We start from the raw sequence: 27590 nt of genomic DNA, 5'->3' as shown, positions 1-27590 counted from the left end.
TAATACTATAATGATATTAAGGAAGGAATTCCAGAAAAGTATTATTTTCTGTAGCCAAATTTTTGCATGCCTGTATGTTCCAAACAGTATATAAAGTTTAGGCAGGCCAGCAGGTTCCAGCCTTCTGAGGTCTGTGTCCACAACCTCTGAGTTCCCTCATTATACCCAGTAGTGTAGTAACACCAGATATCACTGGGTTCAAGCCAAGACTCTTAGCAGGATCTGCCATCCCCCAGGCTTCCTCGTTTCCTCTGATTTTCGCTACAGTCCTCATAGTAGAGGGCTGAGGGCAGGAATGGGCTTTCCCAGAAACAATATATTAGATTCTTACTTCTTAGCTATAACGGACTTAAACAGAAACATAAAAATTCAGTGCAAAAGCCAAACAAGCAAATTGAACCCAAACCTCAGAGAAAATGGTGGCATTGCAAAGGCTTGAGTTTTTGCTGGGGATCCCCAGGGCTAAAGCTGGAGACACAGGGCCGCTTTCGTGGCAGTGCTGATAGAATTTGCTGAACCCAATCCCTCTTTCGTCTCTCTGAGAAAGCCCCGCCCCATTCACTGCCCTTCCTTTTTCTGCAGGAATGTCCCCGGAAATTCTGGTAGCAGTGGTGAAAAGGACTGATGCTCTGCTACAGCCTTCACCAGGCAGCAGTAGCGGAGAGACCCTTGATCACATCTAGTTCCCCAGGGGTTCTCGATCTTCAGTGGGAGATCAGGAGAAAGTACAATTTCCAAGAAAATGGATGCTTTGAAAGCTTCAAGTATGTTAAGCAGCACTGTGGGGATCTGACCACCAAGCTACATGTTCTACTATTCACATTGTAGGACCACAGACGGTTTTGAAACAATGGAAGGGGAATGAGGTGCTCGTGATAGTTGGGGATGGCCTTCTCATGTTCCCACTGGCATCCTTGGAAGGGTGCTGCAGCCTGAAGATCAGAATGCATACAAACTGACAACACACTAATTCAGGCTCAATTGAAGCTGAGGCCAGTCTGAGTCAAGTTAAATGAGACCATTCCAAATCTTGCCTGGGAAGCCTCAACATAGAGATATGATATATGATATGAACACACACGCTATAAGATACAAGTTCAGAGATTTCATAGAGGGACACGTTACATGCTAGAAGGAGGAATAATCGCAGCATTATATTACACTGAGTGCATGGAACAGTATTGTGTGAGAGTGAAAGGCATGAAAAATACTACTTCTCAGTAAACTCTAAGCCCTGCCCCCTTTTCAGAAGAGGAGGCTTCATCCCCTTTCAGGGGTTTGGCATCATCTACTGCTACAAATCCCACTCTAGCCAGAAGTCCTTCCCCAGAGTTGGGCATCACCTGGCAGGGGTCATGTGACCATTCAACAATCTCCTAAAGGACCAATAGGAAGAGATTTCAGAACTTTGCCATATATGGGCCAGAAATGACTCTGCAGAGGTCATTTCCAAGTTTCTAACTGCTCCCAGAATGGCCCGGTAGGACCCATCTATGAACTTTCCCCATCACAAAGAATGAATGGATTGGGGCGGGGGGGTCCTGTGTCACCTGTGAGGTGTGTGCTGTTTGTTTTATCTACTTTTGTTGTCTAAAGCTCAACATCTTGGATTTGTTTAATGTTTGCCTCAGGTGGTGAGGCAAATGATCAAACACATGCTTTTCTTTACATTACATGTTACCTATTCATCTGTCATAAGTGGGGCTTTGTGTTTGGAACAGTTACCCTACTTTGCTGTGAGACTTCCCAACTCCCAGGACAGATATCTGGGCAGTTAAGCTGTTTCTTTATGTCATGTCTTGCTGCACTGGATAAATTGCCTCATGCATGGCATTGCCTAAGGTTCAGGCTGCATTAATCTCTGATGTAGGAAACTGATACACAGATTAGGCACCCGTTCTCTACTAGATAAATAGCAGACTCTAGCAAGTAATCTGCAATTTAAGAAACGCTTACCCTAGCCCAGCCCTCTCATCTGTTTGTGTCTGTGTGCCAAGCCCCGCTTCCAGCAGTTCTGCTGCTTACACTGTACCATGGCATCACCATGAATAAGAGTAATGTCTCTCTCTTGTCCCGTTCCCCCCGCCCCACGCTCTCCTTTCTGTAACAGAAAGGACAATTAATAGGCTCTGCCAGTAGGCACAATTGACCCAGGTCTGAAGAATCTGAAATTAATTTTTCCGCTTTGGATAGCGTATAAATTTCTCATTATGTGTCAAGCGATGGACACGAATCCCTTCCAAAAATGTATTGGGTATCATGCCAAACGCAGCAATCAAAGTCTCTTGTGGAGGCTGTGGGACGTACAAAGGGTTTCACACAGTCAAGAGTGTTAGCTATGCATGCTTTCACGTTGCCTGGGCTCAGCTGAGCTCTCTGTGAGAACAACACGTATACATACCCTGCTTTATTATGCCTCACAGATACTTCTCTGGTGGTGGAGGTGGAGGTGGTGGAGGTGGTGGCTTTATATTGCAAGCTTGGTTGGGTCCAGGGTTTCCTTTTCTTTTCTGACCATAATATCTCCTTCCTCAGCAAAAGGAGGGGAGAAATTCCACATGGTTTCCTAGAAAGTCTCTACGCTCGTTCCGCAAACCAGCTTTCTTGGAAGGAGAGGAAAAGTGAGGTTTCTTCTACATGCCACCAAAATGGCAACTGTTGAACAGTTTGGGGCAGTGACAGCCAGAGAAAGTGGCATAATATATTGGGCGACGCTCATGCCAAGGCAAGCTCTCCCCCTCCAGCACATGTACACTTTGTTCTCGTTATCCTCAGTTAACTCTGCTGGCTGAATAGACTCTGAGGTGGGAACTACTTGAATGCCTCAATAGCACGCTCCACTGAGGGTTTCCCTCGCTTCGCTATTGCGCTAGCCCTCTTTATTGCTACAGTCAAGCACTCACTATTGAGAGCCAATTAATACTTTGCCTTGGAGGTGGTAAAGTCCACACACTGTGCCTGGTCGCTGTATTTTCATGCACAAAGGGATGTGACTGAACTACTTCCTACAGGAAAACTGTGCTGATTTTCACAAATCTTCTCTGATGTAATAACTCGACAGATTTTCACTTGGGGGTTACCACAACTAGTTTTTTCCACATGGAAGAGAGGTGTGGATGTTACCACCTTAAAAATAAATATAGGGATTAGGTGTGAAATAGCATCGTTTCAGTGATGGAAATGGGTTTTTCCCCCCATGCATGCACACATGCACACATACACGTGTGCACACTCTCTCTCTCTCTCTCACACACACACACACACACATGCATATACACACTTTCTTTGTGAAATTTCAATATAATGGGTTGCTGCTTGTTTTAAATTAAATTGTGCAGAAGGCCTAAAAGTACTATGTTTTACCGCTAGCAGAATGATAAGTTGCCCATTTGAGTTAGGGCCATCAGTCATGCAGAACAAGGAAAACGCAGTCTTACAAAATACTCAGCTGCTCCATCGTACTGTGCCTGTGCAGAAACAGTGATGAGTGGAACCACTTGTTTCCATTCTGGATTGTGTTTTCCCAACTCAGATGTTGTTGCTCATTCCACTCATCACTGGAGGATGATGGAGGAAAGGTGGCTGCAGAACAGGGGCGTCGCCCCTTAAGAAACAGATAGCTCCTTGGAGGTTGATGGGTTAGCAAGTAGGTTCAGAAAACTCAGTCTCCATAAAGTCCAGAAGACCTCTCCATGTCGCTAACTCCCATTGCAGCATTCAGAAAGGGGTTGAAATCAGTACATAAGGAGAAGATGAAAACCCATCCCACCACTCTCCCGCGTTGCATTTGTCCTCCTGAATGTGTGGAAGGTGATTGTCTTCCTGAAAAGAGCCATGAAGGCTTGCCACATGTTTTTCGATGCTCTAGCTCATGTTAAGAGCCTCCACAGATGCAAGACTCCTTTCTGAATGCCAGGACATGGCCACTTTTAGTTCATACATGAATTCCAGCTAGCATAGATCTGTCCAGGGTCCTGATGGACCCTACCTGACCTTGCTATTCTGCACAGCCAGATGTGCCTCTTCTGTATTACATATTTTATTTATTTGTTTGTTTGTTTAAAACATTTCTATGCCACCCCCATCGCAACAAAGCCTCGGGGCGGCTCACAATATGCCTCTTCCTTTCCAGTAAGTGCCACCACTTCATGTCCATGGCCAAGGGAAGTTTGTGCTGCACCAGGTGGGACAATCAATTCCAGTCCCTGTCCCAGCTTGGTTCAACTTTATCCCAGTTCTTCATGAGCTGCTGCTGTTTAGGGGCTCTCGCAACAACTGCTGGGTTCAAGCCTGAGCAGGGAAATGCAGCCACTGATCATGCCTCTCTCATTTGGCCCACAGGAATTCTGCATGAACTAGACCTATATTTCAGGGATCAAAGCGAGTGCCTCCTCGATGACTGTGAGGAAGGAAAAGCAAAGGTTATCCTCATATCCATAAGGTTGAACATACCCGCCTCTGTGACTGTTCACACAGTCTGAAAACTGATGGGCTTATTCCCAAAGGAGCTTTTGAAAAAGGTATTCCCTTACCACAGCTGTTGCACCATCATAAAGTACCTCCAGGCTTGGTGTCACATGCAGTGCACAACTCAACCTTGCCTCTAGCGCCTTAACTTGGTCCTGGGTATTATGATTATTATGACATTTTGAGGTTTTTTTAAAGACACAGAAAGAGGAAACAGAAAATTGAAATACCCTCTATTGCAAGAATGTTATTTTACAATGTTATTTTTTATGCAAACATGTTATATTTTTTTTCGAAGAGGAAAAAAAATCTGTGTGTAGACACACCTTCTGCCAAGCTGAAAAAACAAGAAGGATGGAGGAGATTTTATAGGCAGGAGAGACTGAGGAGGCATACAGGGAAATGTGCAGGTGGGGAGCCCTGGCTACCTAATATCAGTGGAAGCCAAGCTACTCAAATGGAACAGGATTCCTCAAACCAAGCCATTTCCTCTGTCCACCAGCCCCTGAAGCTTGGGTTCCCTTTATTTTAAGCCTAGCTTGTATGCCACCAGGAATGCAATGGATCCGGACTCCGGACTCCTCCCTTCGACCAGGTTCTTAACCCCCTCTCACTTCCTTGTCCCACCAGTGACACCACAGAATAGACCGATCTGTCTTGATCACTTAATTGCTAAGTCCTTGACCAAGCAGCCTGTCCTGTGCCAAGTGATTTTTAGGCTTGTAATTCAGAGGGACATTTGACCTGGAACAGCATAGATGATGATGATGATGATGATGATGATGATGATGATGATGATGATTATAACATTTCTATGCCGCCCCTTGCCGAAACCTCGGGGCGGCTTACAACATGATAAAATACATTGAAATACAATAGTACATAATAAATTACCATTAAATACAAAAATACAAAAAATACATTGATTTACAAATATAAAATTAAAATTATCAGTATAAAATAAAAATATAGGAGGAGAAAGAGAAGGAAGAAGAAGTTGCCCTGGCCAGATCATATGTTTTAACAATTGAAATGATGCAGCCAGGGGATCAAGGGCCACTGAGAAACTGCATTCTTGCCTCCCAGGAAGAACATAAGAAGCTGAGAGCAACCAGCCTGGAGAAGCCGCTCCAGGGAGTTTTTTCCTCCTATTGCTGGAAAGAGCACTCATTGCCAACTGCTAGTTGCCCTTGAGCTGCTTAACTGAGGGCCACTCAGCCACCAGTCTCAGGACCAAGGGCCACTGGAAGGGCTTTCACTTTAAGTTCACCAGCAGCTTGGACAAGAAGGGACAAGGTAAGGCAGCGGGTTCAGGACCCCAATGCATGTCCTATGCCAGAAATCCTTAGCTTACATGTGGAATGATTGCAACCACTTAGGGCCAAGCAACACTTTCTTGACATACATTTGTTTATTCTCTTTCTACCCCACCCTTCAGCTCAGAGGCTCCCTGGGCAATTAACAAATGAAAATCACAATAATTAATATAAAACACAGATGAAAAAACTGAAATTAATAAATAATACAATAATCCACCCTCCGGCACCACAGCTAAAACAATCTCAGAGACATCACACACAGCAGAGCTGATGGACACAATCCAATGTGTAATTGGCTTTTCTACTTCACCCCAAAATACCCTGATTCAGAATCAGACTGCGGCACACCAGGAGGAGAGATTAAAGCTTCCCTCCACCCAATATTCACTCTGAATTCATCCACCCACGCTCGTTCCCAGATGGGTTAAAGAAAGAAAGGAAAATACATCCACTGATTCCAGTGGAGATGTGCATTTTCTTTAAGGCCCTCCCCAGGGAGAGGGGTGAAATTTTAGAACGAAAACATGGGAAGTGTAAATCCCACACATGCTTTCACTGCAGGGCTGGGATCCAGTGCAAAGGGAGGAAATAAGGAACTGGCCAGGCTCCTCCTCATTGCCACTGCTGGAGAAGTCAGGCGCTGGAGTCAGTGGCCCTGGCCTGCTGCCCCCACTGCTTCCCAGGCAGTCCAACTCGACCCCCTTCTGCCTGCCCATGAAGGAGCAGCTGCAGGCTGCCCACTTCTCCTAGGCACCTGTTGCAAGCTGCCCGGAGAACCAGTTGTTCAAACGGTGAGGTATCAATCCAGTGCATCGCTAAGGAAAGGACAAGGGTTTTCTTGCAGGCTAAAGGTCTATCCTTGAACTTCACAGAATGCTTTTTCAGAATCCAAATCAATATGTTGACTCACAAGAATTAATGAAAAACATGCACCTGTGTGTTCAGGCATACACACAAACACACACAGCTAATGAAGACAGTCTTAGGCTTTTGACTAGGCATTTACAAGCCAAACATTCATGAATTTCAGGCTTTTTTACTACATCATAAGAAGCAGATATGTGTTTACATGACATTCTTAATTGCTGTTTGTGGAAGGCTAATGCTGTGTAAAATCATCGTCATCAATAGAACCATTTATTCTGACTATAATTAACAAATCAAGTCCCAGCACGTTTTTGCTATTTGCCAATCTGTTGAATATTCACTCTTCTCACCCTTCTCTTTAGTGGTAAACATGTAACCTAGCAACCGAGTGTCAATATCAACAGTGCCTGATGAAGTTGTTAATTCTAGACAAAATAGGAGGGGTGGGACTGCTGAGACAAATGCAACTCTGAGGAGAACTCCAGTTGACTGAGACCTCCACTGATCTATAAGTTTTACCACCATCAAAGGTCAGTCCATTTTCCTTCTTTATCCAAGCAGATAAAAGTCAGTTCACTGTGCCTTATGTTTTCAGTATGCCAAAGCAGCAATCATTGCTTGCAAAACATATATTGGGCAAGGAAAATGCTCAGAAACAACTTTTCAGGTTTAATTACAATCTTGGAATTCCTTTCGGCATTAGCATTGTTTTTGCAAATAATAGCTTAAACCATTTAAAGTTAAGAGTATTGAAAATGTCAATTATTACAGAGCAAAATTGCTAAAGAGACATCCTTGGAAGGTAGCTAGGAGGGCATGTGCTTGTTCGTTTGATATGAATATCAACAATCTCAAACACAAGATAGTAGAGAAGATGTATAGGTGGAAGGGCTGTTTTCCTTGCACCTCCCAAAAATCTCCCTGGGAATCCTCAGGGAAAGACCTGAGATGTATCATGGAGATGCAGTGAATAGAGGGAACTGAAAGCTTCTTTGGCCTGGCTTCCTGATTCTGTCTCTTTGGGAACACTGTGGAATTTATTCTATTGGAGGGGAAAGGGAATACATTCAGTTTGCACTTAATGCAAACATACCTAATTTTACAATTCTGAAACAGTGCACAAACCAAAAATTAGTCTTCTGCATTTGTACTTCATCAATTTTCAGAAGAGTTCTTCAATTAAAAATGCTACAAAGATTTGTATATTAGAAGAAATGACATCCAGAATGCTTCATTTTAGGAAAATTGCTCACAAAAAACACATATTAGGCAAAATTGATTGCAAAAATACATAAATTGGAGAAAATACTTGCAAAAATGTGTGGGAACTTTTATGAGAGCCTTTTTTTAATGGATCAGTTCAACTGAGTTTATAAAACAGAGCTCCACCTATCTGTACAGATCTGGAAATCAGAGTCTCTGTTTCTGGAAGCATTAAATTGCAGTTGTACATGTTGTGGGTCCTGTTTGCACAATGGAATTGATGGGAGTTTTTGGCCCCACTGGACATTGTCCCTAATCTCTTCCTTCTCCGTGTGTTCTCCCTTCTCTGGCACACTCATTATGAACACCAGAAGGAAGAGGAAGCAGAGGAAGAGGGAGAAGAAAGAGATCAGTTTCCCTCTTGCTATCTTTGCGGTGAGATGTAAAGAGAAGAGAAGAGAAGAGAAGAGAAGAGAAGAGAAGAGAAGAGAAGAGAGGTTTTCTTAGAAGAAAGTCTTGGCCAACTAAATACCTGTCCTTCAACTTAGCAGAAAAGCTTTCCAGAGTTCAAGTACTTATGTTTATTCACTCAGCATACATGTGTGTGTTTGCAAGCATACAGTTTGTAAGCACTGTTACAAATGAACAGTGCTTACAAACTGTTGTCCTATTAACAACACTTACATTGTCCTGTTAACAAATGAACATGTATCTAGACTTTTGGATAAGCTTATATGGACTGCAACATCCAGTAATTTCAGACCTCTTTTCTTTGTTATAAGAAGCACACATATGTTTACACAACATTCTTAATTGCTGTTTTTGGGCAATGTTTGGATAATCTGAATTTAAGACTGGAAAACTGAGGAACTGAGATTGACAGGTTCATCTTCCCCTTGTTACTCAATAGCCTAGAACCATTCAAAACAAAGCAGGAGGAAGCAGAGGACAAAGGATCACTATCTCCCCCATTTCTGTTTCTTCAGCTTCCAGAGCATTAAGTCCCCATAGTGCACATGATGGGTTCTTCTGGCATTCGGTAGTGCAGGATACTGCCCAAAGTCTCCCCCTGGAAAAACGCCTTTGCTGCTGTCCAGGACATGTAAGTTGCATCAGGAGGGGAAGGGAAGTTGAGGAAAGGGGAGGGGGGATTTGTTGTCTGGGTGGCTAAATGTGTGACACATGGACATAAGGAGACAGGAAACTCTTATCCCAGAGTTAGACCATCTTGCCCAGAGCTGTCAGTGGATCCCTGGGGTTTTATGCAGGTCTTCTGTCCTACTACTGGGGATCACACCTGAGATAGAACTTCCTACATGCAAAGCATACAGTACACACTAAAGTTCCTTCCCTGAGCTTGAATATTCAGTGGGGGGTTGAGGGGGGGGGGTCTGAACTATTTCCAATTTTCTGGGAAGTATTTCTGAGGCAAACTCATGTGAGTGGGTGGGAGTCCAAATGGCCCCAACAACGTCATCTGAAGTGCAAATTCTACAGCAGTACAGTATTTATGATGATGATGTCTATGAGAAACCTGTGACAAGGCACCAGAGGGAACTCACCTGTACAAGCCCATTTGCGTAAGTGGCTGCATTGAACCCTATTCAAGGTAGTGTTTCTTTTATCAGGTGCTCCTTTATGAATGTAAAAGATCCCATTAAAAATAACATCCTACAGATGTGGTGAATGCCTATGCAAGCTCTTTATAGTAGCTATTTTCATTTCAAATATTGACTCAAGCAAGTGCTATATTTAGAATGTAATACTGAAGAGTGTGCCATGCATGTCCCTGATGCTTTTGTGCCCCTGCTGAGTAGAAATTGTTGAAAGAAACTCCTTTGAGCTTTTCCTCTTTGTGCTGCTCTTCTAAGCTGTGTATGGATGTAGAAGAAAAACATCCTTTGGCTTCTGAGCATATGGCTACTACAGCTTAAAAATCTGGTAAGAAATCAACACATGTTTGGGTTCCATGTGTCTGCCCTTTTTCCCTTTATTAAGGTTACAGTCCTACTCCTATACAAGCTTATGCAGCTGTGCTGCCTGGGGCATGTTTAGAGTTGCAGGCCTTTTTTCTGTCTATACTTACATAGGCTCATGCCTTAAGTGGGCAAGAGGTTGGCATGGAGTCAGAAGTCTCTTAGGCTCTCTTCCCAGTGCCCAAAGATGCCCCCTGGGCATTTGGGATTATCTCCTACTTGGTCTCTCCCACAGCAACCTCCTTGGCCAACTTTCCTGCAGCTGGCAAAAGGAAAGGGAGAGATGCATAGCATAAACTTATGCATGTCTACTCAGATGTCCCACTGAGTTCAGAGAGGCCTACTTTCTGGTAAGTGAGTCTAGGATCACATCCATCTCCATTGGTTTCTCAAACAGAAACCTATACACATCTCCCTCAGAACCACTCCACTAATTTAAATAGCTCTTACACACAGGAAAGTATGTATGTAGCCAAGTGTATTTTATAGTACTTGTTCACCTGGTTTTAAGAAAGAAAGAAGGAAGGAAGGAAGGAAGGAAGGAAGGAAGGAAGGAAGGAAGGAAGGAAGGAAAGAAAGAAAGAAAGAAAGAAAGAAAGAAAGAAAGAAAGAAAGAAAGAAAGAAAGAAAGAAAGATGATATAGTTATGAAAAAGAACTAAATGAAGGAGACTGTACTTTAGAAATGAGGAATAATCTGATCGGCCTGATCTCTCACCATGTATCCCAATCTAAAAAAGAAGAAGAAAAACGCTTGGTGGGATATGGCTCATACCATATTAATGTGTTTCTTTGAATACTTTATCTTGTAATTATTCCTAGTATTGCATGATGTTTAGGTTGTGCCAGCACTTTGCAAGAAGGTGTTCTGAGTACAAATTACTCAGAGGACTATATATAGCTCTGCTTCAAAAGAACCTTCATCACTCCTACTTGTGCCGGATTACAACCACCACTGTCTCCAGCCAGCGTACACTAGCCATGCTGGTTCTGGAGACAGGAGCCATGGTGCAACGGGGCTGGAGGACACAAAGTTGGAGAGGACTACCTCCTATTTACATGTCTAGTTCCCAGGAGCTAGATCTCAAGTTCCAGTCCTAGCATGGGGGGGGGGGGGCTCTTGTAAGTCCACTTACAGACTTTTATCTCAGCACTATAAAAGCTTCCAGCAAGGAAGGAATGGGTCATTCTTAATCTCTCTGGGCAAGCAGGTAGGGAGATAAGGAATGAAAACTCCAAGATCCTAGCAGATCTTCTGACCTTTCCCTACATATGTGACCACAAATCCCACAGGACTTGAAGATAAAAACTCTTACCGGAGATTGCTGGAAGCACCTTTTACATTATTGAATGGAGGAAGCAGACCGAGCAGCCCTCAGGCAAACACAGTGTATCAGGTCCCTGTGCTTTTGTGCATTACATTACCTGTTCAAACACAGGAAGTTGTTTTTAAAGGGTGCATGTGTGTGCATTAGATTGCTATAAAACTTGATAATTAAAGTAACTTGAGGTACAATCCTACACAAAAAGGCCTACAACTCCTGGCTAATCACACTTTGGTCCCATTAACATCAGTGTAAAACGTTAATCACAACTTTCTAACTAAATTCCCATTAATTCAGTGGAAAGTAAATGCAACCAACTTAGTCTAGCTCCAACCCTCTGCTATCAGTTCAAAGGATTTGTGGGTTTATGCCCTAGTTAATGTTCTATCCAGCATCACATTTCCACAGGTAAAAGTATTTACTGTCTTTCACATGTCTTCATCTCATATAAAAATGACAGAAATAAAATATGAAAATAAATAAGCAAGAAAAATGGCTGAGCTAAAGTGTGGAGAAGCATGGCTATTGGCACCAGCAAAATGCACCTGTCCTTCAGGGAGAGGTGCTCTCAAAGGGAACAAAATATCCACCCATCTAGAATCAGGCCAGCACCTGACTGGCCTCCAGTGCCAGGAATGCTTGGCCTCAATCTCCTTTGGTTTTGTGACGTCATCACGCACACATTGGTTGTCTACAACATTAGTATACCTGCCAGGCTGGGATTACCTATATGACCATTCCAAAGAAGAGGACAACCCTCCAAAATGATGCTCAGACGCTACAGATAAACAAAGGTATGGGGGAAAGGAAATATTTCAGCTCCACTGAAAATAGTGCTCTGTACTGAAAGGGGAAATGAGCAAATATTTGGCACAACAGTTCTGGCTTATGAAAGTCATGGTCTAACAACATCTGGAGAGCCACAAGTTGCCTGTCCCTGCCCTAGCCAGCGTAGGTTGTATAATCCTGCCTTCTACTCTATGCGTGCTTCCCCTCCAACTGTACTCAGCCCATGTGGAATGGAAGTCCCCCTCCTTCAGCAATTAAAGAAGGAAACGATGGAGAAAGCATCCAGGATGGCAGCCAAGAACTCCCCCATTCAGTCCTTCAGTCATTTCCTTTCAATACTGCCCCATAGCCAAAGCTCTCTGGGTGGTTTGCAAAGATTACAGCCTAAAATTAAAAAAGAATAAGATCATAACATAAAATCTGTAATATACACAATTGAAAAACAAAGCAGCTAAAAACAACATCAGGACCCAGGAAAATGACTGCCATTAAAAGCCTCAATATATGCCTGGTCAGAGTGGAAAGGACAAGGTTGCTGCCAGGTATCCTTCATCCCGATCTCTCCTGTGTGTCCTTACCCTGTTTTGGGTAAGGACAGAGATCACAATAAGAGTTGCGGGGCAGGGGAGGCAGCCAAGCAAGCGTCTGGGCTGAGCTCCATAACCCAACATTTTACACACTCAAGATTCCTGCTGCAGCAATCATAAAATAAAGAGTGGGAACTCCTTTTCCTAGCCTTAATCATGCTTCTATGCTTTAAAAAATGTTTTTGGCAAGAAAGCAACGATGTTGACATAAGGCACTTCCCAAGAAGTCAAGGGATTGCTACAAATGCTACAAACTATGTCATCTGGCCATTGTATGCTTTAAAAGTACTATGTTGTGTATATGATCTAAGAAACAGGTGATGTGAAGGTTAGTTTGAAATGGCATCATGCCTTGGTTAGGTGCAGTGTAAGCAATTGTCAGATTAATTGCATAACAGCATGAAAGCAAACTATTATTATTATTATTATTATTATTATTATTATTAGCAAAGAGATTGAGGGAAGTTTAAACCATTACCTGTGGAAACCTTAGGATCAATGTTTATCATAGTCAGGTGAATTCTCCTGTGTGCTTATCAGAGGCTGACATCTTAACCTCAGATATATTCACTTTTGTCCTAGAGCATGCAAATTGTCACATGCCGAAGTCTGGTGAACAATGAAGCATGGATGGCTGAACATGCAAATAGTGATATCATTGCCTTAAAAGACAGTAATCCGCAACACGTAGGCCCCGTGCTTTGGCAACTGGACTTTGCCTTAGGTATATTTTCCATCTTTTTACCTGCAGAGAACTCATTCCATATTGATGGATTTGGTAAGGGGCACCTGCACATCACATCCAGCACAGAACCTCAGCACAGTGTGAGGAATTGGGAAGGGCACATTTTAGGGCTCAGTTCACTCAGCCCAGGAAGAACCTATGGACTTCACCGTAGCCCAGGTGAGCTAAGATCATGGCACAGATGCTCTCCTATGATGTGCACACTATGGGGGGAATCAATATGGATGGCAAATTATCTTTCCTGCAATCATGTGTGTGGTTAGTTAGGGGCCCCAGAGAAGGACACCGAGAGGCCAGGGTCTGCTGCAGCACAATTTGAACACTGCTGTTTAGATAAAAGTGGCACCTTCTGCTCTTCTTGGCCACAACTGCAGACCAGTGGCCAAGAGGGAGATAAGAACTATCCATGCATCTATTGGCTGCTGGAGGTGGGAAGCCAGTAAGGCAGGAAGCCATGTAGGGATTGGTGAAAGTTTCCATTTAGGACAAAAAGAATTCCGGATTCGAAGACTTCAAATGTGGGAAAAACTATCATCTATCATCTAAGATCTAAAAACTATCATCTATCATCTAAGATCATCTATCCAAGGCATTGACTTCTTAAAAATCTGTATCAGAATCCCTCTGTTTTCAACCATTTCAGTGCCAAGTGAGGGCTGCCACCTCTTCCTCCCCTGCCCCACAGGCTTCTTATCTCTTCCAGCTACAACACGGTGCCCTCCTTGTTGGGAATAGCTGGACCTACAGAATTTGGCCAGTGCTGATGAGTGAGAATTTTATTTCAGTTCATGTTTGATGATAATTTTCCAAAATTTACAAGATTCGTATTTGAAAGAAAAAGATTTTTTTTTAAATGTAATGCAGGAGAATGCAAGACTGGCAAATTCACTCATCCTGTATCTATTCAGAGTTTCCTCTGCTTGCAAGGCCTCTTAACTCCCTTCTGTGCAGGGAAGAGCACTATGCATGGAAAAGGGTGCAGGCAGAACTGCACCTCCATCAAAGTGATGCCCAGTGATGCAACGAGATTGGTGCCATTGCTGGATGAGGCATTCCAGGCTGTTCCTCAGAGACGTTGCTCTGTGTAGCAATAAAAGGTCATCATCGACTGGGAAAGAGGGACAGCACAAAATGAATTTTAGCTTCTAGATACAACAGGGCAAGTTCCATTAGAATAAAAACAATATATATCTTAAAGAAAGCTTCTTATGGTAACAGGAGGTCCAGCCTTCTATTTTTCACCCCCATGCATTGAGGCTGCTTGCCAGCTAATCTCCTGTCTTTTGCCTGTTCGAAGAATCTTCCAGACAAATGGAGCCTGTCTGAGAGCAAGAATTCCGCCCCATGCCCCTTCTCAAGAGTTGCCCTCCATCAGCATTTGCCATCTGCTGTGCCAGTAGGACCTGGTGAATTAGCAGGGCACAAAAGAACATTGCTGGGACACTTGCTGAATATTCATGATATATGAATATTCATTCAATTAGCATCTGTATGACCAGGCCTCCAGATTCACCACTGGCATCTCAGGAAAAGGGTCTATTGTATTTTAATTAAATGCCAGCTTGATTTCTAAACAGCTATACTTACCAGGATTTAATCAGCTGAGAAGTACAGCAACACATTTCCAAAACCTGGGGATACAGTCCTGCTCTCTCCTGCATGTTTAATACCAGTGGGAGTTATTAGTTTGCAAGGAAGGGGTGGGATAAAGACCTCTCTGAGCAACCAAAATAGCATCTGATTATCTTTATACTAAACTCACACTGTGTGGGATTCCACAGTGTTTTCCCTGAGGTACAGTCCAACAAGAATAGTAAAGTGGTTAATAGATCTTCAGGGAAAGAGGGACCATTCTCATGGGCAGACGCTGCAAAGTCTAAGCAGTACCATAATATACAGGGCAAGAGCAGTAGATACAGGAAGCAAGGTGACAGACCTTCAAGAAGAAGAGGGGGAGAAAAGTTTGGCAGGCTTTGTTTACATCTATTAATATATATCAGATATATACCATATTAAGTAAAACAAAAAGCAAAAACCGTTCACCACAGCGTAAGACCAGCGCTGAAATGTGAGGACATCAGTGAGGTAAGAATTCCCATCAAACTCAGATCTGTTGACATTCTCATAGATATCTATTCAGAAGCAAGTCTACACATGTCCCAGGTTATGTTGAAGGTTAAGACAGAGGTAGAGAACCTGTGGTTCACCAGATACTGTTATATTTCAACTCCCGTTAGTCGCATTGCCAGGGGACAGGGATGACAGGAGTGGGAGGCCAACAATATCTGGAGGACCACACACTGCCAGCCCTGGGTTAAGGGATGGATCCAAACACCTGAGGCTATAGTCAATCCCCCAACATACATGGCAGAAAGAGAGAAAGAGCAACCCCAGATCCAAAGAGTTTAATCTTAAAAGGCAGAAGAGATAGCAGAGAGGAGGTGATAAGAGATGAAGGTAAACACATGCAATTACACATTCTTGCCTGTAATTTCATCTTCATTTGCAAATAAGAACTGTGCTGTTAAAATAATTTCATAATTTTTTCCAAAAGGGCAAAATCTTGTCTGTTATGAAGCGAATGTACAATGTGCTGCTTGAGCAGCAATGCATGCTCCAGAAACAATTGCAGTGCCTTTCTCCCCCCCCCCCAGCCCCACCCACAGGAATGCCCATAAAACGCCACCTCTGAAGATGCTCTTGTATCCTTGGAGCCACAACTGGCAAGGGGAGAGGGAGTGAGGGCTCTCTGAGTTTGGAGTCCCAACCCTCACCTCAGAGTAAGTTCTGAGGTTCAAGCTGGGACTCGAACATCTTCTGCACCCATATAGATGGCCATAGAATCATGCCCTTAAGAAAAGTTAAATTGGGTTTTTAAACGGTGCCTCTATATGCACTGTGGGAAAGAACCATACTTCATGTCTTTATTATGCAGTTAGTGCAGAATAACCATAGACACTTTGCCTGCATCCAGTTTATACACACATTTTGTGTCTGTACTGTTGATCTCACAGAGAGCACTGGAGTCACCACCGTTAGCCGTTCACAACCCTCCCCCGTTCTCCTCTCCACCATCTCCACCCCACTCATTGCCTAAAAACAAAGGGCTGCAACTATTACATGTTCTTCTTTCAAACAAACATCACTCTGCACCTTGGAAATATTATCATGCAGACAAGTAGTGTTTGATATGGAAAGGGACTGAGTTGAAGGTCCAGAATTTCACATAGCCTTTTCTTTGTTTGGGAGAAAGCAGGGCACTGCTTTCCAGGAACTGTGCTTCCTTGAAATAGATTCCACAAGTTGTTTGGGTGGCCATGGGCCTATCTCTTTCTCCGAACCATGCAGTTTCGAAGAGATATATGCAACCTGCCTCAGATATTTCTTTCCAGGCAGAGACTTGGAACCCTTTTCCAAGCCTGAGGAAAAGAACGACACATTCGCATTCAAAAACGGGCGCGCGCGCACACACACGCACGTGCAAATCGGGCTGTTTTGAGCTGTTCCAGAGAACTGACACCAGCAGCACAATGGAACAGAAATGAGCTGGAAGAGCATTGTGGGTATTGACATGCTAATGAGCACTCTAAGTCCTTTCTGAAGGGAAACAGCACACTGACTCACTTAAAGCCATAGACTCACCAAAACACTTTCCAGTCCTTAATTAAGTCAAAACCCCATAGGCATAAATCAGGGTCCGATTTTCAAGAACTGAGGCTGTGCACTGTCCACACATACGGGCATTTTAGCAGAGAGAAAAGTGTAAGCGTTCCTGGGGTGAAATTCTAAACATTCATAGAGTTGAGTCCATACACAACAATGTAAAGTGATAAATATCTGGGGCTCCCATCAGAAGTTCCATTACACCTCCACCCACTGCTCCCCTTTTGAGATCCCTTTCAGCCATTCAGATGGCGTGGGGTCACAGAAATAAAGGCACTGGTGGGGTCTGCAGAGGACAGCTGCCTGTTTGAAGGTATCCTCTATTTGTAGGCTGTTCGGTTTAAAAATAAATCTCTATAAGGAGAGAGAACGAGCAGGGAGCACCTTGACTGCAGACTTTAGCAGGCGCAGTCACCTCACCATCTTCCTCTGTATGGTGAGATGTATTGTGTTTCTGTGTAAATATTTCTACAAGTTCATCTAATCATATATAGTATTTTTGTGCATTTTATGCAAACCTGTGCACTCTTTTTGTCCTTTTGGGGGGGGGGGAGCAGGGGTTCATCTGTTATATCAATGAATAAGTGCCCCTCCCCAAGCTTCAGAAATAAGTAACCATCACTACTGCTCACATTTGCTTACTGTGTTGTGCAAGCTCAGAACAATTCCCACAGAGTGACTCGTTGGAGGGCAGCAAGCTACTGTGGCAACAAGCCCATGGGTTCTTTCCCTCCCATTCCATGGCTGGGCTCTGCTTGGTTCCATGCACCATCACACAATCTGATTTCCTCTCTGTGTTTCTGACCTCATCCATGGCTTTCTAAGGTTCGTGTCATATGAAATAACAGATAGAATCATACATTGGAAAGGACCTGGAAGGCCATCATGTCCAACCCCATGCTCAATGCAGGACTTAAGTCTCCCATCCAAATACTAGCTAGGTCTGACACCACTTAGCTTCTGAGATCAGGCAGGATCAGGCAGCTCGGGCTATTCAGTAAGGAATAACAGGACTTCAGAGCAGGAAACAAATCTTCGACATAAGGGTGCCTCAAACCTGGTTAAAAATTTTGAGGAAAAGTGAAGGAGTAATAGATGGAATTGCTCCTACATTCATAAATAATGCCTTCTATTTGGTGGCTGTGTGGCTACCCATGCTTTACGTGGAGTGCCTTCGTTCTCACCCCCGTTCTATCTCTTTGTGCTGCCAAAGCCTTCTGTTTCGCAGTGGTTTCCATTAGTCATTGGCTAAAAGGTTCTTCTTTCCATCTCATAAAATTTCCACAGCCAATGGAGAATTGCCAAGTAACAGCACATAAGCGGCCCATCTCAGCAGTGGCATCCACTCTCTGGAACACCCTGCCAGGCATCTTTACAGAGGCAGAAAGTCTGTGGAGCTTTAAACACCTTTTGAAGACTTATTTGCTTACACAGGTTCTTCCTGCTGCATTTTATAGTTGTCATGTTGTACTGGTTTCTTAGCTATTTATTTTTTATTGCTCCAACACTGTTTATATATTGATTGTATGCTGATCCATGTGTGTGTGCATAACTACTCAGAGGCTTTAGGATATTAAGCTTTGTTAGCTGTTGCTGTTGTTAGGGGCTGCCCAGTTGTCTCTTACTTATGCTGACCTTATGGATGAATATCATCCCAAATGTCCCATCCTTGACAGCCCTGTTCAGTCCTTGTAAACGCAAGGCTGTGGCTTCCTTTATGGAATCAAGTCATTTCATAGTTTTTCTTCTATTTCTCCTTCTGTCTTTGACTTTCCCTGGCATGATCGTCTTCTCCAGGGAGTCTTGCCTTCTCATGATGTACCCAAAGTATGACAGCTCCTGTTTTGTCTTTTTTTCCCCTTTCAGGGAGAGTTCTGGTTTGAGTTGGTCCAGGACACAAACACATTAAATGTTTCTGCATCCCTTGCACATAAAGGATGCAGTCTCCCAGTGGCCTTTTAACCCCTGGTCACTGTGTCCTGCAGCCCCAGTGGGAACAGAGTGGTTTATTTTATTTTATTTTTTCCTGGCAGGATAGGGTAGCTGGTTACCTACTTGACAGAGTCCATTCTTCTATTTTGTAGGGCTAGCAGAACACAGTCTTCTATCTGAAGGTGTCCTCTGCTTGAAGCATTGTCCAGTCCAAGTTTGGGTTTAAAGATACTGGATCATCAGAAGGAAAAGCAGGGTTTGAAATTGCCTATGAACAGACCTAAAGAGCTGACTGAACAGGTAGGTCCATAGATTACCCAGTCTATTTTTTGCATTATGATGAGATGTGCTTTATTTCTATTTAAATGCCAATCCTTTCTAAATTTGCATACATAATAGTTGTGCAATTTGATTCCTCTTTTTTATTTTTTCTGCATGATCCAATTCCTCTCTTTTGGTAAAGCTTCAGTGGTCACCCTAGGAAAGTAAGGGGTTTTTTCCCCAGTAAATATCTACATAAACTCCAGAGATTTTGAGAATAAAGTTTTAAACAACTGATTTAGAAGAGGGTATTTGAACACTGCACATAGCAGCAAGACAGCTCACAGAATCAGCCTTCACAGAAATTCATTGTAAAATCACATACCCATTGACCTGGGATTAAGACTCATTGAACTCCCTACTGCTTCTGTTTAAACCTCCACCAGTTTCTGCGGTGGGAGTGCCTGAAGAATTTAAGAGAATGAATTATTTTTTGATAAATTTTGTACATCTCTTATTTTTGTAATAAATGTTGTAACTCTTTTCAAGTTATTGCAAAGAGTCCATCATAATGACATGAAAATGCACAGCCTTAGCCTGATTTCATTCAGCAAAAATGAGATTCATGTACAGTATTAGGGATTAAATGTACACATAGCTGAGCTGGAAAGTATCCACAAAATGATATTTTGTTTTCCTAAATGAAACATTCATAACACTCTATTCCTCATAATACACACAAAGATATATTCAAGCTGCTCTGCTGGCAGATTACTTCAGGAACTAACTGATTGGGGGGAGTATTTTCTCATGATTATTCACAGTTAGAGAATCCCATGGGAAAAAAATATCTCAGGAGGAATCCTCTGAGATAGCAAAGGAGATACTTGTTCTGTCACCCATATTATGGGCATTTTGAGAAGAGCCCGTCTGACATATGTGCTAAATGTGGTAGAAGCTGTCTCCATTTGGATTTTATTCCAAATTCCTAGGTGGCCTCTCGTACGAGCTCTGACCAAACTCAGACCTGCTTAGCTTCAGCAGTGTGGCAGCCCCATATGCTTTTAGGCTTCTGCTATGGAAATATGCTTCACTATACAGCCACCAGGAGTTAAAGCAGAGGCAACATGGTGTCATCCTGATGTTTTAGACGACTCCCATAATTCCCAACCAGTAGCCATGCTGGTAGTCCATTGCAACAGCCCCAAATTGAACATCACCACACAAATGGGACTGGTTTGTGATGACAAGGACTGGAGTAGATAGCAGCAGCTGTGTTATAACACGCCCAAGTCAACTTAGTCCTCACCCACACAGGTGAGATGGAAAAATCTGTGTGCAGTTGTGTCAGCAGCTCCACACTGTGCATGGTAGAATCATCACATCTCAGGGTCACACAGGCAAAAAGAAGAGTTGGCCAAGCCAAAGAGTTAAAAGGGGCTTACTTCCTTATCAAATGGAATTTGTACTATGTTACTCTAGCTGTCCAGCATGCTCCAACAATCCAGATGTTGCAGTAGATCAGAAATCTTATCCTGCAGAATTAGGAGAAGCTATCCCCTATATGTGATGGTACACCCAGCTATAATGGAGAAAGTGTTTCAGAACCTGACGGTTACAAAGAATTATAAATAAAGGGGCCCAAGAAGTTCATCTTAATCCACACAGGTGGTGTTCTGTGGTAGATGCCATCAGCAAAAGTGCTAGGGGTTGAGGTAATGTTGTATATAAACTGCCGTCTCTTAATTACCTGGCATGCATATTTTCCCCCAAGTGTAATCAATTTACAGATTGCAGGCTGTATTTCTCTTGTGCAATTCCATCAAGAGTGCCAGTGTTATTTTACTGCAAACAAAGAGTGCTTGAGGGAGAGGCAATATTTATTTTAAAAATGAAAACAAAGCAAATATTTCCCAGTCAATCTTATATAATTAAAAAGTGAAATTGTTGGCTGTAGTGAGACTGCATATAACTGGCAATATATTTCCAATCCCATGTCTTGCATGAGAGAGAGAGGGAGAGAGAGGGAGAGACAGCTAGCTAGCTCTTGGAGCTCTTTTCTTCTGCAGATGACCAGTCCATTTGGTCTCTTCCACATTACCATCCCTCTCAAATGCTTGTCTGTTGGTCCAGTGGCCTGCAACATTCCATCACTGGTCACCATGTTCCTTTATGACGCACTTGTATTCCCTGTATCAGTTAACAACACAAGTAGCAACTTTAGGTGATGAGGACAGCTCTGACGAATGTCAAGATAAAGAAAAGGGAACCGATTTGCTCAAGAGTTTAATTATTAATACAGCCCATACTTCTGAAGGTTGGGTTGACTTTGCAAGATATGAAAATATAACATTGCCTTATACTAAGCACATAGGAAGAGGCTGATGCAGTCTGTAATTTGGTTCACACAATAGCCAACAGAGCCCTCTCAAGCAGAATAGTATCAAAGAATAGTGGAGGTGGAAGGGGCCAAGAAGGCCATCGAGTCCAACTCCCTGCTGTTCCAGGACACTAAGTCACACCATCCAGTTTCTCTTTGAAGGTCTCTAGTGTGGGAGAACCCACCACCTCTCCAGTCAAATGGTTCCACTCCCATATTGCTCTGACAATGAGGAAACTTTTCCTGATATCTAGCCGGAATCTGGTTTGTCACAACTTGAGCTGATTATTCCCTGTACTACACGCTGGTATGAGCAAGAAGAGCAATTGACACAGAGAGCCATGCTCGCTCTGATGCTGGAAAGAATATATAGCCTTTATGTCTAGCAGCCATTGATAGTCCTATGCTCCATGCATTGTGCTAACCTTTTAAAGCTGATCAAGTGAATGATCACTGTGGCAACAAAATCCATAATTTTAAGTATGTGCTCCGTGAAGAAATGCTTCCTTTTATCCGTCCTGAATCTTCCACCAGTCAGTTTCATTGGGTGACACCAAGGAAGCTCTAGCAGTGCAGGAGAGCAAAGAAAAATCTCTTCCTATATACTTTCTCCACCTCATGCATATTATTGTACAAACCTCTGTCATGTCTCCCTGGCTTCTTTTTCCCGAAGCTGAACAATTACTTAGGTTATAATTCCATCAGGCCCAGTTACCTCATTACCTGTTCTGATTGGCAATGGGTCTCCACATTCTCAGGCTCAGGTCTTTCCAACCCCTGAGATCCTGTATTGTGTACAGGAGGCCTTCTCCATGTAAAGCAAATGTTCTGCAATGGACCAATCGGCTCAAAAGGCTTCTCCTCCTCCATGCTGACCCTTTCGTTGTAGACATCTCTTACCCCAAGGGTGGGGCAACTTGCAGTGCTCCAAATATTGTTGGAATGTAACTCCCATCAGCCCTACTTGCAATTCAACAACATCTGGAAGGCCTTGCATTGCCCACCCTTGTCTTCATGTGATAATCTCAACAGGATGCTGGAAAACTGACCATGTTCAGAGGGAAAGGCCATTATCAGCCTTCATGTCGGTTTGTAGGCTTGCTAGGAAAATCATCCCAGCTATTGCTGGACCTAGCAAGGGAGCTTTGATCTACCAAGGTAATCCATCTGATTTTCATAAGAGAGGTGGATCATTAAACTTCCTAAAAACGCTAAAAGTTCAACTCTCTAGTCCAGCCTCCTGTTGTGTTTAGACAAGGGAATCCCAAAATGTGCATGGTGATGACCTAGAAGAAAAGAGTAGAGAGGAGATAAATGCTGGAGTGATCCTGGGAAGAAGGAAAGCCATCCAGGCAGGTGTACGCAAACAGATTTTTCTTCACAAAACTGTGAAAAGGATGGAGGAGACTGAATATCTGAAGGATGCACATTTGCTACCAAGAGCCAAACTAAATGTTAGTTTTAATACAAGGCAGGCCGTTATGCCTGGTTTCTTTCTTTACTCAGAAGTATATATTGGGAGCTCAGTCTGAGTTAGGATCCTAGTGGTGGTGGGCAGGGGGAGATTTAACCCTCCCCTTCCTTCCCATGGTGTCCTCTCTCCATCAGGGACCCTGCACATGCAATTTGCACAGTGTGGGAAGGGAAGAGCCCTCTGAAGTCTAGGAAGCTTGTTGAACTATTTCCACATCCACAGTATATCTTGCAGTCTGTTCCCAATTTCACTCATCTCTCAAGTGGGTTCCTGCAGACAAATGAGTCCAACTCATTAATTGACCGATCGATCAATTACATTTAAACCCAAGTTTTTTCACCAAGGAGCCCAAGACAGTTGCCAGGATCCTCCTCTTCTTCATTTTATCCCCTGTGAGGCAGGTCAAGATGAGAGTCATTGACTGACCCAAATTCACCCAGGGAACTTCATGTCTCCCTTTCCCAGTCCAGTATTCGAACCGCTACCCTATCGAGCCCTATCACACTTGTGGCAAAATGTGAAGCTACGCCATGGATGGGGGTAGTTAGAGTCTCTAACTTTTCTGCTACTTTGGCTTGCAAAATTGGAATATATAAAAAGATGAGTCCTCCAGCAAGCATCATCAAATCTCATTGGAGTGTTAGTTTTGCATCATTGTAACCATTTAGGAGGAGAGAGGCATGCTGGGATACTACTCTGGAATTCTCTTGCTCTAGAGATTCAGCAAAATCCAACGCTGCCCCCTTCCATATTTATTAAGAATTATGCTGTTGGAGATGACAAATTTCTAACTTTAAGCATGTATTTCCTATACATGATTAAATTAACCTGCTCTGAAAACTGGATGGTCTCTTACCAGTCAGAGCAATACAAGAAGTAGGGACACATACTTTTTGCTCTGAGATATAAATAATAGAACTCACTTGTCTCTTCTCAGGCAGTCTCCAGAGCTTAAGTTCTTATATCAGAGCTGTGTCAAGAACCATGAAGCGTTACAACTTGACCAGGCTCTGACCCAGCACTAAGTACGAAGCTCAGCTTCCTCTGAGAGAACATGGTTGAAGAAATGAACAATGCGTTTCTCTTGAAAGATGCAATGCTCCTGTTAAACGGCTGCAACCATTGCTGCTGCCTGCTTTGAAACTTCTTCTTCTTCTTCTTTAATTAAAAAATCACCCATTTTTCTCCTGGTACTTCTGCACAGCAACTTTCAATGGCAAAGCAAACCTCAAGAATACAACACAAGGTGATCAGAAATGAATTCCCTTACCTTTAAAATACTTCTTATTTCGGCTATCTTAGAAAAGAAGGAAAATGTGTCATCTCTGAACTTTAACACCCCTGTGTGTTTTAGTCACAAATCCCAAATGTGATCTTAAATAAATAATTCACTATCTTCTGTATCTTATTTTTAGCAACCAGTGTCCAATAATTTGTGGCTTTAAAAAGAATTCAAGCCAAGATCCAAGCTCAAAAATCTGCTACAAGATGTGGATTATCTTGGCTGTTTTCATAATAAAATGTCATCAAGACAGTGCTACAAAGCGATCTTTCCTCAGCTTGCTATATAAAGCATAATTATAATTTGTGAAAAAAGCAGTAAACTCCAATTAAGCTGTAATTAGACCAACACAGTTGTAAAGAAGACTACAGACAAATTTTGTAATCCTGCTTTTTTGGAGTTATTCCAGTATCGGCAAACAGTCAAAAGAATGTAAAGGTTAGATGACTGATTTATGTTTTGTGTAGGAACTACAGGGTTTTGTTTTAAATGTTTAGTATATACTTTTCATTTTTCAGTACTCCACAGGAAAGATCTTTCCCATTGCTCCCTTCCTGTACCCCAGGGCATCTCTAGGCCTTGGTCCATGGGGCCCCAAACCCAAATCTATTTCTCAGGGCCATGGAACTATTCTATAAAGAGTCTATTAGCTTAATTGTTACACTAAGGGCAGTTTTTAAGGAGAACTGCTGCTGAGCAGCTTGGGGGAGAGATTGGTGAAAGAGAACCAACCACCTACTTGTGGCAGCAAAAGATTAACCTTCCCCTTCCCGCATACTGCACCACCTCTTTCCCGCAGGGCAGTTAAGCATTTATTTTAATCCTTTGGTTTTAGGTAATCTGGGTCAGGGTAGAAATTAATTTTAGGGTACAGTCCAATGGGTTCTGCCCTCAATGCACATAAACCTGCTGAACTCAGAAGTGTAGAGGAGAAGGAAAAGGAGGAGGGCGGGGAGGAGGAGAAGGATAGCAAATTGGCTGAGAGACTGGTGAAACAGAACCAACCACCTACTTGTGGGAACAAAAGCATAAGTTACTGGGTAATTCATCTGCATGACAACTCCTATCCTCTTCCTCCACACATACTGTTTGCTCATCTTTTGCTTAAATGTAGGAGAATTATGATATGTTACAATCCCAATGCAGGCTTTCCCAACATCTGATCCACAGACACCATAACTGTGCTCTAATTTTGTAACTTGTCTGACTCCCACTCTATGAGCTTACCTTTCTAAATTGTAAAGATGGACTTAAACTGTGATCCTGCACACATTTTCCTGGCAATGAATCCCTTTGAGCTCAGTGGGTTCAAGGTGAACATATAAAAAGTTCAAAGTGAACATATAAAAAGTTGCACTGTGAAAAACTGCCCAATTTGCTCCATGGGAAGGAAACATTCTACTGGCCCTAGATAAAGCCTCAGAGAAAGGATTCTGTCTGTGTAAGCAGCCTGTCTTCCACTGATTTAATTTTTTAATGCAAACCTGCGTATCAGTGAAATAATAACAGCAAATAAAAATTAGATTGCCAGACCATTTATGTCACTTTTTAAGAACCGGAATGGCTCCAGAAAATGTCCTGAAATGGCATTTTTTCTTATTCACCTCAAAAGATGTCCCTCAAGAACCATTACATAACTTGTTATCAAATTATGCGCCTTTAGATCGCACTCATCAAAATTGCATCTCCAAGGTAAGAAAATCACAAGTGATTAAATATAAATGTGCCATTTAAAAATCCCCTTTTTGCTCTGTTATGGAATATTTATTTATTTTTCTCCAGCCGAGATGCATCAGTCATATGACTGCATGTGAACAGGGAGTTTTATCCTCTTTTATATACTCGAGTTGTTTTTGTCCCCATCTGCTTATTTTAGCCTCTTCTTGCAAGCCATTTCCAGAGGAACTGTCACATTCCTAATATTGTACAGATCAAAATGAAATAATGTCATCAAATGTTCCCCTTTGGAAACTTCAGTTCCATGTTTGAGATCAAGTGCCAAGATACATTCAAAGTCCATTTATTCATTCATTACCCTGTGACAGGTAGTGAAGGGCCCTTCCGAATTTGCTAAGTAGTTGCCTCTGGCATAATTTCAACTTGGATGACTTTGGGTGGGCTCGATCTACTTTGCAGTCTATATTTAGCCTCATCAGAAAGCCACTCTACAATTCAACATGACTGCCAGTATCTTTGCTCAAAGAGACAACAAGCCAGGTGTGTGAGGGGTCAGAAGTGACGCGCAGTCCCAGAATGTGCATACACAATCAACCCCAGCTGTCCCCATGCACCAGGTGTTTCTGTGTGTCAGGTATAGTCCCGCTACCTGGTAAATCACTGCTTCTATTTTGTCCCTGTTTAGTCATGACTCCTTAACCTTTTTAGTGGGGAATGCTTATTCTTCAGGGTTAGATTTGTTCCCTAAAGCTCCAAAAATGGAATCTCAGCATAGGGTTGGATGACCCATGTCTCTTCACCCATCCACAACCTGGTGCCCTCAGACGTTTCAGGTTCCAAATTATATGACCCCAAACCCACACGGCCAATCTTGCGAAGTGTAATCCAAAACATCTGGAGAGTTACCAGGTTGGGGAAGGTTGATTGCACAAGAAGACGTAAGTCACAATGGCGGGGATGGACAAGTGTTAGCACTGTCGTGCAGCTATTCCACACTTCCTCTTTAATGTTATGGCCTGGTAAGGAAGACACAGAGGGAGCAGGAGGAGCAGCAGCAGTAGTGGAAAAGACAGAAGGCTAAAAAGAGAGGACGGCATTATCTGGACCCCTTGTAAAAAAAGGTGTTTTTGTGACAGAGTAATTATACGGGCCTTGTGTTAAATCCATTATCACACTAGTCCAACAGGATTTTTTTCCCTCTCCCCTCCTCAACCCCTGCAGTTCTATATATCTTCAGAAATCTGCTCCAGAGCATTTCCAGACCCTTACAGCAGATTTGGAAATTGTGCAAGGGGCAGAGAGGGACTAGTGAATGAGGTGGAATTGTCCCTGTGTGGTTCAGCTGAGAGAAGCTGCGGCACTACTGGCTCCACCTCCTTGTCAGAAAATATCCAGAGACCCCCATGGCTTGTACAACCTTTCCTACCCTGGTGCCTTTCAGATGCTTTGGCCTCCATCTCCCAGAGTTCCTGACTGTTGGCTACCATGAATGTCCAAAACCTCTGGAGGACAACAGGTAGAGGAATGCTGCTCTAGTTATATACCCAGTGACCTCATTTGTACTACACTAGAGTGGTTAATACGCCAAGAGAATTTCTTAATCATTCTGTAGATTTCAACTGCATGCCAGCCTGATTTACATAA

This window comes from Varanus komodoensis, unplaced genomic scaffold, assembly GCF_004798865.1.
Source record: "Varanus komodoensis strain SLA01 unplaced genomic scaffold, ASM479886v1 scaffold32, whole genome shotgun sequence".
In the NCBI taxonomy this organism is placed as follows: domain Eukaryota; kingdom Metazoa; phylum Chordata; class Lepidosauria; order Squamata; family Varanidae; genus Varanus; species Varanus komodoensis.
This window is presented reverse-complemented; position numbering follows the sequence as displayed.